The 17,664-nt window shown below is 40.5% G+C and overlaps 1 long non-coding RNA gene and 1 pseudogene across 1 annotated transcript; one reads left to right on the top strand and one right to left on the bottom strand.

Moving 5' to 3' along the window:
* Positions 1-7,764: 7,764 nt before the first annotated feature.
* Positions 7,765-8,941, bottom strand: LOC114495594 (annotated as a pseudogene).
* Positions 8,942-11,559: 2,618 nt separating this feature from the next.
* On the top strand, positions 11,560-17,089 carry LOC118500268. Its single transcript, XR_004902822.1, has 3 exons — positions 11,560-11,644; positions 14,455-14,575; positions 16,512-17,089. It is a non-coding gene; the product is annotated as an uncharacterized LOC118500268 (long non-coding RNA).
* The last annotated feature ends 575 nt before the right edge of the window (positions 17,090-17,664 follow it).

Genomic DNA, 17,664 nt, shown 5'->3' with positions numbered 1-17,664 from the left:
CAGAAGCGGTGCTCTTGCCAGGGAGATAAGCTTTTGTCTTTTTAGTGGCTTATGGTCCAAGGTTGCTCCCTCAGCTTTAGCCTTGGCAGGGGTTACAGCTTCTGAAATCAGGCAGGGTGGTCCCTGTGACTTCTGTGGTAGGCACAGGATGGCTCTCAAAGATATCCACACTAATCCCTAGGACCTAGGAATATGTTACTTACATAGTAAGGGGACTTTGGAGATGTGATTAAAATAAGGCTTCTGAGATGGGAGAGTATTCTGCATTATCCAGGTGGGTCCAAACTAATCATAAGGGTCCTCATAAGAGGAAGGCAGGTCAGTCAGAGAGAAGAGAAGGTAATGTGATGGTGGAAGCAGAGACTGAAGTGATGCAGCCACAAGCCAAAGAATGCTGGCAGCCTCTGAAAGCTGGGAGTGGGGAGGAATGGATTCTCCTCTGCAACCTCCAAAAAGAACCAGCCCTGTCAACAGCTTGACTTTAGCTAAGACTCATTTCTGACTTCTGACCTTCAAAACTGTGAGAAAATAAATTTGTGTTGAATTAAGGCACTAAGTATGTGGTAGTTACAGTAGTCTGTCTGTCTGTCTGTCTGTCTCTCTAGCATGCCATGCCTTTCCCCACCCTTCTTTTCCCAGAGCACGCTCTCTCTGAAGCATACCCTCTCCTTCCACCAGGCACATATATCTTCACTTTCTTTCTCATAAGTTCCAAGGACCCTTCTTTAGACTCTGTAACTTGTTTCCTCAGCCCACACAGTTCAGCTGAGTCACTTCTTCCATACCTCACTTTTACCTCTGTGACTTTCTAAATAAAATTTTGTTTGTATTTGAGTCTTGGCTCTGAATTCTTTCTTAGCCAGAACTCAAGTACCAAGGTTGCTGAGCTGAGGTCCAATTGCCAGTACCATTCTGGTGCTGTTTCACCACCAGCAGAACCAGCTCTGCTATGTGGTGTGGGCACCTGTCCTTTGAGGGCCATGTCTTCTCTTTATTCCTCTCTTCAAATACTGATGAAAATGTGCTTCTGGCTCTGTTTCATAGAGAAAGTGAGGACCACAGGAGGAAAACAGTCTGTGGATAGTGATAAACTGGGAAGTTCCAAGCTAAGAGTAAATTGCCCCAGAGACAAGTTCAAGTGGAGGGGTCTGCAGAGTAACCTTGTAGGCAATATTTTTCTACCATTAAAGCAAATGGAGAAATTTGGAGTAACTCCATCCCCAAATGAGCAAGAAGCCCTGTCCCATCTGATGCACTGAGAGAAGATAAGGAAATCCATTCCAATGGGTTTTAAATAGGTGAAGGAGAAACAGCTTATGAGTCTTCTTCAGACAACTTAAGAAAACGGAAAAAAATGTGAAAGAAGGAGGGACTGGCTAGGAAGCCAGAGACCTCCAAAGGGGTCAAAGGAAGTGACCCCTTTGGGTAAGACTGTGAACACCAACAAGAAGGTTAGACGGAATAATAATGAAGGACCTGAAGTGGAAAAAAATAGTTCCAGTAGTAATAGGAAACAAATACAACTTCCTGGAAAGATTGACTGAATCCCATAGCATTTACCTGTAGGTATGTCATTTAAAAAAATTATTGATTGATTTTAGAGAGAGAGACACACACACATCAGTTTGTTGTTCCACTTATTTATGCAGTCATTGGTTGATTCTTGTATGTGCCCTGACAGGGGCATTGAACCTGGTGTATCAAGAAGATGCTCTAACCAACTGAGCTACCTGGCCAGGGCTGTAGGTATGTCATTTTTAATTTGTAGGTTTCCTTCATTAGATTGTGTGTTTTTTAGGAGCTGCTGCTTTTTGTTAATGTTTGAAACTACCTCCTACCCCCACTTCTACATTCCTAGCACAATGCCTGGCACATTCTTAAACTCCCATCAATATTTGATGAAGGTAAGTGTATGGTCTCAAGTGTGATCTTGTTTTGATTGGATTCAGCTCATGGAAAAATGGAAGGAGCAGTCACAGATTCTCAAATAAGGTTCTGTGTCTGGCAAGCACAGGTCTGGGAGATGTGTTAGAGGAAATGGTCGGAAACAGGTCTGAGGATTGTTGTAGAAAAAAAGAAGTGACTGTAATTGGAGGAGTGCCTGGCCCTGTAATATTTTATATGATGAATATTTCATTGGGTTCTGGTCTGTGCTTTTCAAAGATATTATAGAGCTAGAAAAGATACAGAGGAAGACATTAAAAATTATCAAGGGCAGAGAGAGTTATGTAGGGTGGTAAAAATAAAAATGATTTGATTTGTAAAAAAAGTCTTAAACTCATAAAGAATAGTCATGGCTTATTTTCTCAAATCCTGAGAAAACAGAAATAGCTAATATTGCTTGAAGCCCGACAGTTCTTCCAACAAAAATAAAAGGAAATGTCTCTTTATATATAGCATGCATTGAAATCTAGAATCCAGGACTCTAAGAGGTGGCGCCTACCAAAAATGTGAATATTATGGCCCGAGTTGCGTGAAGGGTCAAGCCAGCTGGGTAGCTGCCTGAGGTGCCTCTGAGAGACACAAATCCTTATAAAATACGTCAGAATATGGGGTCTGCAAGCTCAGGTTTCCCACATACAGCTTCTTTCAATTTTATGTCTATAAAATTTGCCTTGACCTATTAAAGTAAACAGTATCCTTGAGTGGAATTTAAAGATAAGAAAAATATCTCCTTGCCGCTTTGGAGTGCTTTAGGATTGCACAGGTAAGTGGCTCTATCAACTAATTCCTGGATTGAACAGAAGGGATGGCCTTAGTTAATCAGAAGCATGTGATTTATTTTCTTATCTACAACTTAATCTCTGTAATATACCTTACATAACTTCATGTAAGGACTGCTCTAGTCCATGACTCAGCCAGATTCGAGCCATCCCACGTAAGGTAGAGTCCATGAAGTTATGTAAGGCATATTACATGTGGTTCAAAAAAAATCACAAGAGGAAACTCTAGAGAGAACAAGAACCATAGAAAAGTGGAAATTATTGTGCTGATATTTTTCCAGGACATATAACTTTATATTGGCTAGTGGAAATAAAACACCAAATTAACCTTAAGTGAATAATTTTTATTGATAAAATTTCATTTAATACATTTTCCATTTAGAAATGTTGAACACCTATTTAAAGAATATTATTTTGAGGGACTTCCAGGCTGGGAAACTGACATTCTCAATTATATCCTAACTATAGGCTTAGGAAAGAGTTGTAAAAATTCATGGCAAATTATCAGTAGCAATTTAGGAATGTTTCAAGATAATAGCAATCCTTGGGTAAGCCAGCCTATTGGTTGTGAGCAAATGAGCTGGAGTGTGTACAAATTCTTTGAAACTTGCCATTGCTGTGCTTCCTGCTATCAGTCCCTTCCTGCTCTATCCCTCCTACTTGCTGTGCTGATTATGATATTGCCATACTGTCCAGGTCACAAAGAAACTGTGGCTGGGTCTATTAAAGCAACCCTCCAAACGAGGCAGTCAGGAAATGTCCCTGGTGATGGCATGCCTGGTGACTGAGAGCCACTCATTTCCCAGCATGTCTCCTGAGTGCCTGGTATTCTGCAGCCCAGGCTGCAGGGACTAGAGCCTGGCATTGAACTCTGGCTGACAAGCTGTCAAAACTAGTTCTACCCACCTTGCACCTCATTCTGATTCTCAGCAGGCCCCTTCCCTGAAACTGAACCCTATTTCTAACTATCTTTCTTATGCCTCAGGCTCTTCTGAGTTGTTACCTTGTGGAGCCCCAAACAAAGCAGAGAAATAGGATTACTGGATTCAAGTATTTCTTCCATCTTGCAGACGGACAGCCTTCCTGGAATTGTTTGAGCCTGGAGTTGCCTTGGGTCACGCCTCTTGCCCTTTGGGACTGCTCTGGTCAATGACTCAGCCAGATTTGAGCGTAATCCTCTCCTCCCCTCCCAGCCCAGGGAACTTGCCGACGTGGCACTCACCTTTACTATGTTTTGCTCTTTGCTATACATTGTTGATATACACATATATTTAACATATATAAGTAAATAAACATAAGTGTTTTTGAGGTTGTTTAAATAAAGGGAAATAACCATTGCCTCTCATAATCTACCCCATAGTACAATTTTCAAAAGACAAATCATGTGGTGAGAATGTAAAATAGTGCAGTTGCTTTGGAAAAGAGTATGGCACTTCCTCACAATGTTAAACACAGTGTTATCTTATGACCCAGCAATTTCACCCCTAGGAAACAAGACAAAAAAAACTTACATCCATGCAAAAACTTGTACACAAATGTTCACAGCAGTATTATTTATAATAGGCAAAATGTGGAAATAACCTAAATGTCTATCAACTGGTGAATAGATAAACAAAATGTGGTGTAGCTATATAATGGAATGTTACATAAAAAGGAATGAACTTCTGATACATGTCACAACATGGATGAACCTTAAAAACTTATACTAAGTGAATGAAGCCAGCAACATATCAAAACACATATTGTATAATTTTCTTTATATGAAAGGTCCAGAAAAAGAAAATATAGAGAGCTAGAAAGTACATTTGTGGTTGCCTAGGGTTGGGGGTGGGGTGGGTGACAGCTAGGAAGTGACTATTTCTTCTTGGGATGCTAAAAATGTTCCAAAATTACATAGTAGTGACAGTTGTACACCTCTGTAGCTGTATACTAGAAACCACTAAATTGTATACTTCCAATGGATAAATTGTATAGTATGTGAATTATATCTCAATACAGCCATTTAAAAAAGATAAAATATGATGTTTAAAAATATTTTTGAGAAGTTTTGATTATACAAAAAAATTCATTCTGATCATTAAAAAATCGAACACTACAGATAAAGTTAAATTCTCACTTAATAAACAACTCCAACGCTTTCACGCTCCCTGAAGATGAACAACTACTCATTTTTCTAGGCCTTTTTCTTAGAGGGATATATATATATGTAGTGTGTGTGTGTGTGTGTGTAGTTTTTTTTTGTGTTTTTTAAATCAATTTTTGAGAGAGAATCATCTTTATTTATTATTAATAAAATTACAGGTGAGTCACCTAAAAAATACTGAAACAAGCTATATAAATAATGATCATGTATGAGGAAAAAACCTAACTTCATTCTGATAAATCTCATCCAGATACTGAAATTTAGGGGAGAGATTAGTAATCTAAAAATAGGAATAAATAGACAGATCTTATCACATCCTAGAGGTTACTACCTAGAAATAAGTGTTCCAATCCCAAATTTTTTTTTTAAAGATTTTATTTATTTATTTTTAGAGAGGGAAGAGAGGGAGAAAGTGAGAGAGAGAGAAACATCAATGTGCGGTTGCTTGGGGCTGTGGCCTGCAACCCAGGCATGTGCCCTGACTGGGAATTGAACCCGTGATGCTTTGGTTCACAGCTCGTGCTCAATCCACTGAGCTATGCCAGCCAGGGCCAATCCCAAATTTTTAAAGTATATTTTAGCTAACTACAGGCAGAGAGATCTAGAATGACACTTCCCATCTATTATAATTAAGGTAAGGAAAGGGTTACTTGAACCACTTCTGAAGAATGTTAAGAGATTTTAGTCAACCTTGCCTAGAGTTTATAATACATTTTTTTAAAAATATATTTTGTTGATTATGCTATTACAGTTGCCCCACTTCCCCCCTTCACTCCCCTCTGCCCTGCACACTCCCTGACCCACATTCCCGCCCTTTAGTTCATGTCCATGGATCGTACATACAAGTTCTTTTACTTGTACATTTCCTATACTACTCTTACCCTCCCCCTTTCTATTTTCAACCTACAATTTATGCTACTTATTCTCTGTACATTTTCCCCCTCTCTCCCCCTCCCACTCTCCTGTTGATAACCCTCTTTGTCATCTCCATTTCTGTGGTTCTGTTCCTGTTCTAGTTGTTTGCTTAGTTTGCTTTTGTTTTTGTTTGAGGTGTGGTTGTTGATGATTGTGACTTTGCTGTCATTTTACTGGTCATATTTTTATCTTCTTTTTCTTAGATAAGTCCCTTTAACATTTCATAAAGTAAGGGCTTGGTAGTGATGAACTCCTTTAGCTTGACCTTACCTGAGAAGCACTTTATCTGCCCTCCCATTCTAAATGAAAGCTTTGCTGGATAGAGTAATCTTGGATGTAGGTTCTTGCCTTTCATGACTTTGAATACTTCTTTCCAGCCCCTTCTTACCTGTAAGGTCTCTTTGGAGAAACAGCTGACAGTCTGATGGGAACTCCTTGGTAGGTAACTGCCTCCATGCCTCTTGCTGCTTCTAGGATTCTCCATCAGACTCTTGGGTAATCCATTTTACCCATTTTAATCTTGGGTAATGTAATTATGATGTGCCTTGCTGTGTTCCTCCTTGGGTCCAGCTTCTTTGGGACTCTCTGAGCTTCCTGGGCTTCCTGGAAGTCTATTTCCTTTGTCAGATTGGGAAAGTTCTCCTTCATTATTTGTTCAAATAACTTTTCCACTTGTTGCTCTTCCTCTTCTCCTTCTGGTACCCCTATGATTCAGATGTTGGAATGTTTAAAGTTGTTCCAGAGGTTCCTAAGCCTTCCTCATTTTTTTGAATTCTTGTTTCTTCATTTTTTTCTGGTTGAATGTTTCTTTCTTCCTTCTGGTCCACTCCATTGATTTGAGTCCCAGTTTCCTTCCCATCACTATTTGTTCCCTGTACATTTTCCTTTATTTCATTTAGCATAGCCTTCATTTTTTCATCTAATTTGCAACTGAATTCAACTAATTCTATGAGTATCCTGATTACCAGTGTTTTGAATTGTGCATCTGATAGTTGGCTATCTCTTCATCACTTAGTTGTATTTTTTCTGGAGCTTTGTTTGTTGTTTTGTTTGGGCCATTTTTTTGGTCTTGATGCGCCTCTTACATACGAGGGGCAGAGCCTTAGGTGTTTGCCAGGGCGAGGCAACCCACATAGCTGGGTTGTGATGCATTATGTGGGGGTGGGGTCTGAGAGGGAACAATGGTACTTGCTCTACTCTCCTCAGATTTCAGTCCCTTCCGCCACTTCCCCCAAGCAAACTGGGCCCTTCTGGTGCTGATTCCTGGGTAGGTGGGCTTGTGTATGTTCTAGGACCCTGTGGGTCTCTCTAATGAACTCTCCTGTGAGGCTGGGAGTCTCTCCCTGTGCCTCAACTCCCACAGGTGTTTTCAATCGGTGTTTGGAGGCTTTATTTCCCCCGACTGTGACCCTGGGTTGTGTGGTCAGTCTCACTTTCCAGTTTTGACTGGTTTATCTGCACTCAAATGTGGGGCCACCTGGTCAGCAATCCACTGCCTTGCTGGGTTCACCAGCTTCTGCCTTGCCATGAGTCCTCTCTGCCTGGCTGCCCATCTCTGTTTCTCCTACCAGTCTGGATGAGTATGTCTTCTTTAACTCCTTTGTTGTTGGACTTCCATACAGTTCAATTTTCTGTCAGTGCTGGTTGTTTTTTGTTTTTAAAAGAAGGACAGTTGTTGTCCTTTTTTGGTTGTGCAAGAGGGCACAGTGTGTGTACCTACGCCTCCATCTTGGCCGGAAATCTCTATAATATATTCTTTAAGTTGTACTTTATAATGGATATTTGTTCTTTAGTGATAGTTACATTATAGTTTTTACTCTAGAAACTATAGAACATCTGGTGAAGCAGATTAACAAACCAGAAATGAAAATGTATATGCTAAAACATTCTTCCAGAAAAATAAAAACCTCTGACTCATGTTGTGCATTCAAGCTGGGAGTGAAATGATTTATAAAGTAGATTGTCATTCTGTTCCTGTATGCATTATACCACCTGAAGAGGGTTGCTGTCTGTTTCCGATGGGATAATATTCATCTTATTCTGCAAGTGAGTACTCAGCATATCTCAAAGCTCAGCAAAAAAGCCTCATTCAGTGTTGCTGTGTTCACAGAGGATGACATTTATTCCTTGGGAAGCAGCACCTAAAATATCATGATGGGCCATGTCACCTGTGTGGGTAAAGGTCAGCTTTGCCCCCTGTAGAACACTGCTCCCAGAACCTGCACACAAGGCCACAACTTTGACTTGTGACTCAAGGTCTTTCTTACCCGAAGAGCAAGGCCACCATGGGATGGTGTTAGGTGCCTTTTGATTTGCTCAATCATGGTTGCCAAGGAGACAGATTCATCCATTGTGTATAACTGTCCCATTCCAGTGTGCAGAAGCAGAGGCTTCACCAGTGACAGGATTTCAGCTTTCTGATAAAGCTGTCTGTTCTGGGAAAGAAAAGCCACCACCTGCATCAAAGCCTGCTGACCACAGTTCAGAGCGATCTGTGTTTGTTCTTCATCATCCATTCTAGCAGAAAAAGAGGTGATAGAAACATCTGAAATTCCTTTCACTGTAGAAATGACTTTGTCCAGATCTTGGGTGTGATTAACATCAAGTTCTACTCTGTGTGTTCCCTTTACTGGGTAGTTAGGTGCTTTGGAAGGATGTGTGGGCCTGGAGGTGCAGACTCCAAGCCCTTTAGCCAAACCAGTTGTTGACTCCCTGGGGTGCAGCAGCACAGGCTGTGTGAAGAGGGTAAATAGTGACTCTGTTCTCCAGAGCTCAGATCACAAGGTGCTCCTTTCAGATTTTCCAGGTTATAAACTTCATGGGTGGGAAAGTAGGCAGAAAATAGGAGAGAATGCAATCAGCCTTCTTTTGCAGCGCCTCCTGCATCATTTTTTTGGTGAAGTCATTGGTCAGGAAGGGTGTGTTTATAATGTGTGGTGGGCTTGGTTACCCCAGGAATCCAACACTGTCCCAACTCTCAGCAAATGAGAGGGGTGCAAAGTCACTCAAGGAGGAAAGGACAGCCTTCAAATCCATGCAAGAACAGGAAGGACTGCGAATCAGGGAGTGAACAAGCTGGACTGTATGGAGACCCATCGTTGGTGAGGTGACAACATACAGAAATCAGGTAAAACTGAGTAGCAGTCCTGGGAAGACTCATCATGAGCCACTTCTGGTCCCTTAAATCAGTTTTTAAAAATTGTTTTTTCTTTTTTATTGATTCTAGAGACAGGGGAAGGAAGGGAGAAAGATAGGGAAAGAAATATCAATTGGTTACCTCTTGCATGTTCCCCAACTGGGGACCAAACCTGCAATCCAGGCATGTGCCCTGACTAGGAATCAAACTGGCCACCTTTTGGTTTGCAGGACAATGTCTCACCACTGATCCCCACTGGCCAGGACTGTTTGTATTTTTTACTTTTATTTTGTCACACTATATTTTATTCTGTATTTTTATTCTTCTCATTCTTGAGAGCTTTCCATGCCAGTCTACATAGGTGGGCTCCATTCTTTTTAATTGCCATTTGGTATTCTATAGTATGGATAGACTGACCCTAATTTATTTAGCATTTTCTTACTGGTGGATATTTAGGTTGTTCACAGTTTTCCATTTTGCAATAAATGCAGGGATGAAGATCCTTGCAGATGTCTCTTCATGTATATGTCTATTATTTCTCTGGGGTAGACATTGAGAAGTAGGATAGCTGGATCATAAGCTACACACATTTTAATTTTAAAAGTATTGTCAAGTTGCTGCTGAAGTGGCCATAACAGTTTATATCTGTCTGGCAGTGGCTGAGACTATCCGTTTCCTTATGCCTTGACGTAATATGTGTGTATATTTGGTAAAACACTTCATATAACAAATGTTTATATTTTGCCAAGCAAATCACTGGAAAGTAGATTCTTATTTCCATAATTACTAATGAAATTGAACATCTACTCATAGGATTGCCTTTTCATATTATTTTCCCCTTTTTTTCTATTGGAGTGTTTGCCTTTTTATTTTTGATCTTTAGTAATTCTTTATATGTATTTTGTGTAATAAATACCTATATAAATATCTACATGAACATCTATCTTTGTATACAAATATTTCCTTCCTAGTTATTTCTTTATGATTTTTGCTTTTTGTGTTTTCTTTAAGGCTTTCTTTCCTGCCAATTCTGTAGACATATGATCTTGGTAGGGATTTTATTTTATTTTATTTTATTCATGTCACTTCATTTTATTTTATTTTCTAAATGACTAGACAATTGTCCCCATGCTATTTTTTTGTTTGCTTTTATTTCAGCTTTTAAAAATTTATTTTTTAATGTTTATTTTCCCAGTGCTATTTATTTAATACATTACCTTTTTGTCCACTATTTCAAAGCACCATTTTTTCATATACTAAATTCCCATATCAATGACAATAAGATTTTTAATCGTATACATAGAAGTGAATCTGAAACTGGTGGAAGGAGGAAGTCTGTGACCACAGAACGGGGCTGGCTCCCTGAACTGCCTGGCTGTGGGAGTTTCCAGCAAGGAAAGCATGGGGACTTTCCCAAACTAGAACTTTTTAGCATTAGGCAAATAAGTTGGCAGCAAAATACTGCACTTCTTAATAATATTAATTGATTTAACAATTTATTATGTCATTTCAGCTTTTTCTTTCCAAAAAATTAAGGTCAGGGTATTTGTCCTCCAGGTTTCTCCCTGTGACATCCTTCAGATGGCAGGTGTCCCTTAACTAAAAGTCACTGCTTCCCTTGGACTCTGGTGACTTCTGGTAACCTCTGTCTCCCCTTGTTCCCTTGGACCTCTGCTGCTGTCAGTCCTGGGTCCTCGTAGGATTCCTATCCCTTTCCTATACCTTTGTCACTAGTCCAGTGGTGTGCTGGTAAATAGCTGGGGGGAAGGAGGAAAAGGGAAAGAGCTTTAATTTGCAGCATTTGCCCACTGCTGGGGTGTAACTATTCCCATCATGCCAATTTCAAACTACCAGGTGAAGTCACGAAACACAGAGTTGGGAGGAAATGCTAAGAATCAGCTTCTGTAAATTGTTGTGACCCAGCGGCAGCACACCACTGAAATAGTCACTTGGTAAATAAATTCTTTTAAAATTATCCTAATTTGAATGTGCCATTTGATTATTATTGAATCCCAGGCTGGTGCTGATACCATCCTGGAACATTGTTCAGTCAGAGACGGAAAGGAACTCTCTTTTCTATAGGACTTTCCTCTGGGAGGATGTGAGCCTAGAACTTCAGAGGCTGTCTGAAAATACTAAGACATGGAGGTAGACTAATTCCTGGCGATACCATCTGAAGCCCTGAGTAAGCAAATACTTGAAATAAACTGTGCCCCGAACAGCTCCAGGACATGTCCTGATGGCGAATGAAGGAACTGTCTTATATATGCACAGTTCTGCTCATGGAAAATATCAAAATAGGGTGTTATTACAAGTAGGAAGCATTTTGAAAGGTTGCTGCTATGACCACAAAAAAATAAATAAATAAAATAAAGAAAACAGTGGAGAAATGTGAAAAGCAAACAAAAATCTATTTGATGGTGGAGTTTATTGCTCTACTTGCCTGGGAAGTGAAAGACAAAACAAAACAAAACATATATCCTGAGAAGAGAAGGAATCCTCCAAACTCTTCAGGTTTTGTCTTTAAATGTTTAAATATATACTGCTATGAAATCCAAAAGAAAAAAGAGACAAAGAAAGAAAGAAACCGTACCTTGGCCTTCCTAGTAATATGAAATAATAAGTGATTTCTCTCTTTTTGTTTTGTTTACTCCTTTGTTTTGGTTTATATTTTTGCTCAAGCCACTTTCCTTGGGATTCTACCACCTGCACACAGGATATTCTAAGGTGAGCAACTGCACGGTGAGGCCTGGCCCTTCCCTGATGGTAACCGCGTCCTCCTTGATTTCTTCATTCCAGCCACACTGGTTTTCTTTCAGTCACTGGGGAGCTCCTTGTGTTCCTCTGGCATAATTACTTTGCATATATTGTTGCCCCAGCCTGGAACATTCTTCTGCCCTTTTTACCTGGTTAACTCCTACTCCTTTTCCAGATCTCTGTCTAACATCACTCAGGTAGCTTGTTACCACGTGGCCCTGGGTGACTTACACCTTCCAGTATTTGTGTAGTTCCCTCTCTTTGACTCTGGCTTGGCCTTGGGACTGCTGTAACCAGTAGGATTCAGCACATAATGATGCTGTGCCAGTTCCAAGTCTAAGCCTGAAGAAAGGTGGCAGCTTCTGCTTTTGTGTTCTTGAGCCAACATGTAAAAGGTCTGATCCCCTACTAGGGAGACCACATGGAGAGCCTGCATGAGAGAACCCTAGCTGTATCCCGGCCTGCGTGCCAGCTGAATGTGGTCACGTGAGTGACCACCCAGACCAACAAAGAAACGGACCAGTAGAGCTGAGCCCAAATGAGAAAACCATGAGCAAATAAATCGTTTTTGTTCTTCAAGGTTGTTGCTGTAAGTCATTACATTTTGGTAGGTTGTTGTGCAGCAATAAATAACTGAACAAGAAAAAACTCCTTGAAAAAAGTCCTCTGGCATTCCTAGACCAAGTCAACCTCCCATCAGACATTATCAGAGTGCTGTGCACATTCCCTTACAATACTTATCACAATCTATAATGATGCACTTAACTCAAGAAAGACTTTTTTTTTCAGGAGCCCCTACCTGTGATTAATTCAAGAACTCCAGGATTATTTCCCCAACCCAAACTCATTGGTCCGTGTCGTTGTGGTCATGAGGTTGGGTCTGCCTGCCCAAGGGCCTGAGTCTCTGCTTCCATTCTTGCTAAATCTGTGTCTGATCCTCTGTGTATAGGCTCCATAGAAGTTTTTGCACAGAAATGTATCACAGTAAAGGTCCCACATTTCCCCCACTCCCCAATTCATGATTCTTCTTTTAACTATTAGGCAACATTAATAGGAAAACTAGATATGAAAAGATTCACGATTTATAGCATTCAGATTTACACAGCAGGTTCTTTCAAAGTACACACAGGGGAATAAATCTGTGCTAACTTTGGCAATCTTGCAAAGTACAGAGCCTTCCAATTCTAAAGGGTTTTGTGGTGAGTCATTAAGTTAAAACAGGAAATCCATACCGGTAATAAATCTTTGTAGAAGAACTCTATGTTCTTTTTAAAATTGATTGTTTCTAGGTGGTTACTGCAACTAACATTATCAAAGGAATAGACTTCTGTTTTGATATAAAATGATACTTTCTGAGAAATTGTTCCTGGTTTTATTTTTTGTTAAAATTTGACACAGGAGATTTATTATGGAGAGTACTTTCAGAGGACCAGAATTTTTAATACATTTATTCTGTTATTTTCATTACTTAATATTATAGATCATAAATATTTGCCAGCTTGGACATTTTTGGTTGCTGTGCTTGTAGGGAGATGGCCCATGGAGACCCAAGTATAATGTACCTTAGGGTCTGCTGTCCTGGCATCCCAAAGCTTCAACCCTGGGGAGTGAAGTCAAATGGATTCCCAAAGCCCATCCTCTCACTCACGTGCTCTTCACCCACCTTCCACTTATCTAGTGACAAAGACTGCTGTATTCTTCCTCACCAAGCTGTCACCTTCTCTCTTTTTCCATTGACACTGCTTTAGCTCAGGCCTTTGGACTTTTGTGGTGGCCTCATAAGCAGCTTTCTTGCCTTTAGTCTCAGCTTCACTCCATCTACCTCCAAATCCACTTTCTACCATTCTACTGGAAGGATCAGCCACTCTTTTTCTTAAAATTTCCCATGACTCGCCCTGACTGATGTGGCTCAGTGGGTTGGGTGTCATCCTGCAAACTGAAAGATCACTGATTCAATACCCAGTCAAGGTATATGACTGGGTTGTGAACCAGGTCTCCAGGTGTGAGTATGTGAGAGGCAACCAAGTGATGTTTCTCTGGCACATCAATGTTTTTTCTCTCTCCTTCTCCCTCTCTTCTCCTCTCTCTAAAATAAATAAAATCTTTTTTTTTAAAGTACAGTTTTCTGCCCTCCACTCCTATCCCAGCCCGTTAAAATAAATAAAATCTTAAGAAAAAAATCTTCCCATGACCCACCATTCTCTGCAGCAGAGGTAACTTCTGGTCCACAGACATTTAACATATAAATGGACAAGGGGCCAGAAACCCTCTGAAGTTGTAGAGATAAGTGACATGAATATGAACCATTTCTTGGGTGAGGGCCTGTAGCTTTCATTACAGATTCTCAAAAAAAATCTATGGCTCAACAAGAGGGAAGAACCATTGGCCAACAGGACAAAAACAGATTCCTTGGCATGTGACATGACTGTCTAAAGGGCAATGGAGATGGTGAAAAGATGCTATAACCGCCACAGGCCAAAACTACAAGTTCCTTTGCCGTGCAGGACAAAGCACGAATCCTCCCTGTAGGAAAGCCAAGTTTTCCACTCCTTCAGGTTTCCATAATGTCTTATCTTATCTTATGCTGATGCGACCACCTGATCAAGTTTGTTTTGAAGGGCCATTCCAGTTCCTCTCAGAACTTCCTCTCCTAATTGTCCTGAGAGGCTTGGAGCTGTTCTGTCTTGCTAATAGCTTGCTGGTGCAAACTACAAATTAACTTTCTCAGAGTAGGAATGTACCCTGCCCTGGGGATATTTACCTAGTTGCCTTTTTTTCAGGTTTTTGGTATTAGAGATGGTGTGAAACAGTCCCAGTACAGGTCTAAGCAATCACATGGAATTCCAGGTGGAATCCAAGAACCATCTCAGGTGACCTCTCAGGCTGACTTTCCCAGCTAGGGTAAGGCTTCAGCATTATTTGAAGCTCATATTATGATCTGCCTGCTGCCTCCCCTTCAGCTCCCTCTCTGCTGTGTGTCCTGTATTCCAACATAATAAAATATGTAAATGTCCCTGAACCAGCCATGCATGTTCATGACTCTTTGCCTTTGACATCACAATAATATCAATATGGTAATAATAATTTAAAATCCAACCAAGCTCTTTGAGGTAGGTAATATTATCCCTAGTTTAAAATGAGGAAAATGAGGCTAGTAGGTGTTAATTAATTTGTCATTTACTTGACAAAGGAAGTAAATGTGACCTAGAATTGCCTCTTTCCTCCTAGTAAAGCCTGCTCTGACTTCTCTAGGTAGAGCTAGGTATTCACCCTTCTATGTTTCCATAACATTTTCAAATATAGTAATAGCATATATTTCTCATAGAAAATTGAGAGAGCTAGAAAAATAGTCCTCAATAGTACATCTATCCAAGTTCAGTCATTGTTAGTATTTTTGTAACTATTCCTACAGACTTTTTAATATTGTTATAATCATCCTGTGTATATTATTTTGTATTTTACTTTTTTGGCTGGTAATATAACATAAACATTTCCCCATACTATTAAATAGCTTCACAATACCTTTGCTTTGTCAGTTAGGGTACTTCGGGATGCAAGTAAGAACTCGAATTGCCATAAATAATAAGGAATATATAATAGCCACTATTATTGCTGTAACAGAAATCACAAAAGTAGGGCACTCTCAAGGTATGCTATAATTTGGGTGCTACCCTATTTTTCTGCAGTTACATCTGTTCCCCATGTCCTCTCCCTTTTCATGGGCTAACACTGCCCTCAGGCACCCTCAGAGAGCAGGCTGGGGCAGCCTGTTTCCTCGCTCGGCAAGAGCAGGGGAGACATGCTATCCTGACAATGAAATACACTTCCACTTTCCATCTGACTGGGACATTTTTAGGTCATGTGCTTCTTCCCAGACAAAGAATAGTTCCTGGAAAAATTTAACCCTAACCCTAAACTTGCGTTAAACTTGGGCTCTTGAACCAGTCACTGGCAACCTTCCTGGATGGAACTGCAATCTTTGGTTCATTTGGAATTGGTCTTTAGAGCTGAGGATGGAGTCAGCTTGAGTCACCTGACTGCACTGATGAGGCATGTATACTGGGAGAAAAATTGGGATTCTGTTAGAAAGGAACAAGGCAGGGGTGGGGTGCAGATTGACTATTATGATTTTATTTTTATGTTTGCTAATTTGGGAGGGGAAAATAGTTCCTTGTTGTTACTTTAGCTACCATGTCTATAGGCCCCCTTTATACACCTCATTGTGGCACTTTCGTATTGTCTGGTGATTATTTGCTAATCTGTGGGCATCTTATAGATGATGAGCTTCTATAAGGGTAGGGAACCTATAATACTAATATTTGCCCTCTCAGTGTTTAGCAGATGTTGTATAAATATCAGTTAAATAACGGATTCAATGACAGAATGGATGAATAAACGCAGTGAAAAATATACACAATACGATGGTATTTAGGGTAGTCATGGAACATAGAAAATGGTGTTATACTTAAGAAGAGATAAAGATTCTTTTTTCAGCCAATCTTTATTGAGGTCTTACTATACATTACCTGCTGAAGATGCCACAGGGAACAAGATAGAAGCGCTCCTGCCTTCATGGAGCTTCAGTTTTGAAGGGGAAGAGAAATGCTGAAGAAAGGACTGTGAGTCAGTTTTACAAAGAGAAGTGCAGGGAGTCTGGGGCAATGTGTAGTCGGGGGTTGCTCTAGGCTTTGTCAAACTAGGAGCTGCTTCCCTTCCTCTGATCAGAATCAGATATTACTCTACATCTGCTTACAATGCGACAGACAAACAACTCAGGGCACCGAAAGGCAGAGACCAAGTCAAGGTTTTCACCTGCTGTTTGTCCTCTGTTTTCCAGTTATCACTACTCACTTGTGACGATGACACTGCTTCTGGCCCTCTGACTGAAGGCGGAGCTCTGCGGTTGCTCAGCTGGTCCTGCTGTGAGAGCTGGCAGACTGTGGGCAGACGGTGGAGACTGGGGCAGGTGCACGGGGGCTCTGCCCACAGTCTGCTGATTAGCTACTGCACATGCTGCCTGACAACTGTGTGTGCGCCTGTGTGTCTGTGCTGGTGTACTGTCCTGCTTTTCAGGGGCAGAAGTTGTGGTTCCATGGTAATATCCAATCACAGCTCCCTTACTTCTCATTAAGGCATTGAGGGGGCATATTTCTCTTCTTATTATGTAACAGAAAAAGCAAGCAAGCTTGATTTCTAAACCAAAATAGGCTTTCGAATGGGGATTTTTAGATGTTATACACACTCTTGATTTTTAAGAAGGGGAATGCCTTACTTAAGGACATTTTACAAAGGTCACGAGCCTGTTAATGACATCTGCTTTCTTCAAGAAGAAAATTCCATGGTCTGTGCTGGTTTTGAAGTAATTCAGGTCCTGAGAGGTGTTTCCCCATAGTTCCTCCAGGATAGGAACCTGACCTACTTTGGGAGATGAGGGATTACTTCACTGGGGAAATAATATTTCTGTTGAAACCTAAATGATAAGCATGATTTTTCAAAGAAGGAGAGGCTTGAGGAAGGCAGCAGTCCGGGCAAGGAAAAAGTTATTTGGAAGCCTCGACACCTCAGGCAAGCAGGAGCCCAGGACATGCAGGGAACTGAATGTTTTGTATGCTCAGTGTGCAAAGAGTGAGGAAAAGAGGGGTGCTAAGTGAGGCTGGAGATGGAAACAAGGGTTAGATCTTGTGCAGACAGTGCTGTGAGTTTAGGATTCAAGTCTGGTTTGGAATTAAGGTCATCACCAGGACAAAATGTATGTGCATAATTGTTTTCTGCTCTTAAGGTTTCATTCAATAGTTAATCGACATTACAAAATAAATTATATTTTAATTTTCATTCAAATTAGAAGATTAAACTTTTAAAAATCCTCATCCAAGGATATGTTTACTGATTTGAGAGAGAGAGAAAGAGAGAGAGAGAGCAAGAGAGAGAGAGAGAGAAAGAGAAGAAAAAAAACATAGATGTGAGAGAGGAACGTTGATTGGTTGCCTCCC

This window comes from Phyllostomus discolor, chromosome 4 (assembly GCF_004126475.2).
Source record: "Phyllostomus discolor isolate MPI-MPIP mPhyDis1 chromosome 4, mPhyDis1.pri.v3, whole genome shotgun sequence".
Classification (NCBI taxonomy): Eukaryota; Metazoa; Chordata; class Mammalia; order Chiroptera; family Phyllostomidae; genus Phyllostomus; species Phyllostomus discolor.
This window is presented reverse-complemented; position numbering and strand designations above follow the sequence as displayed.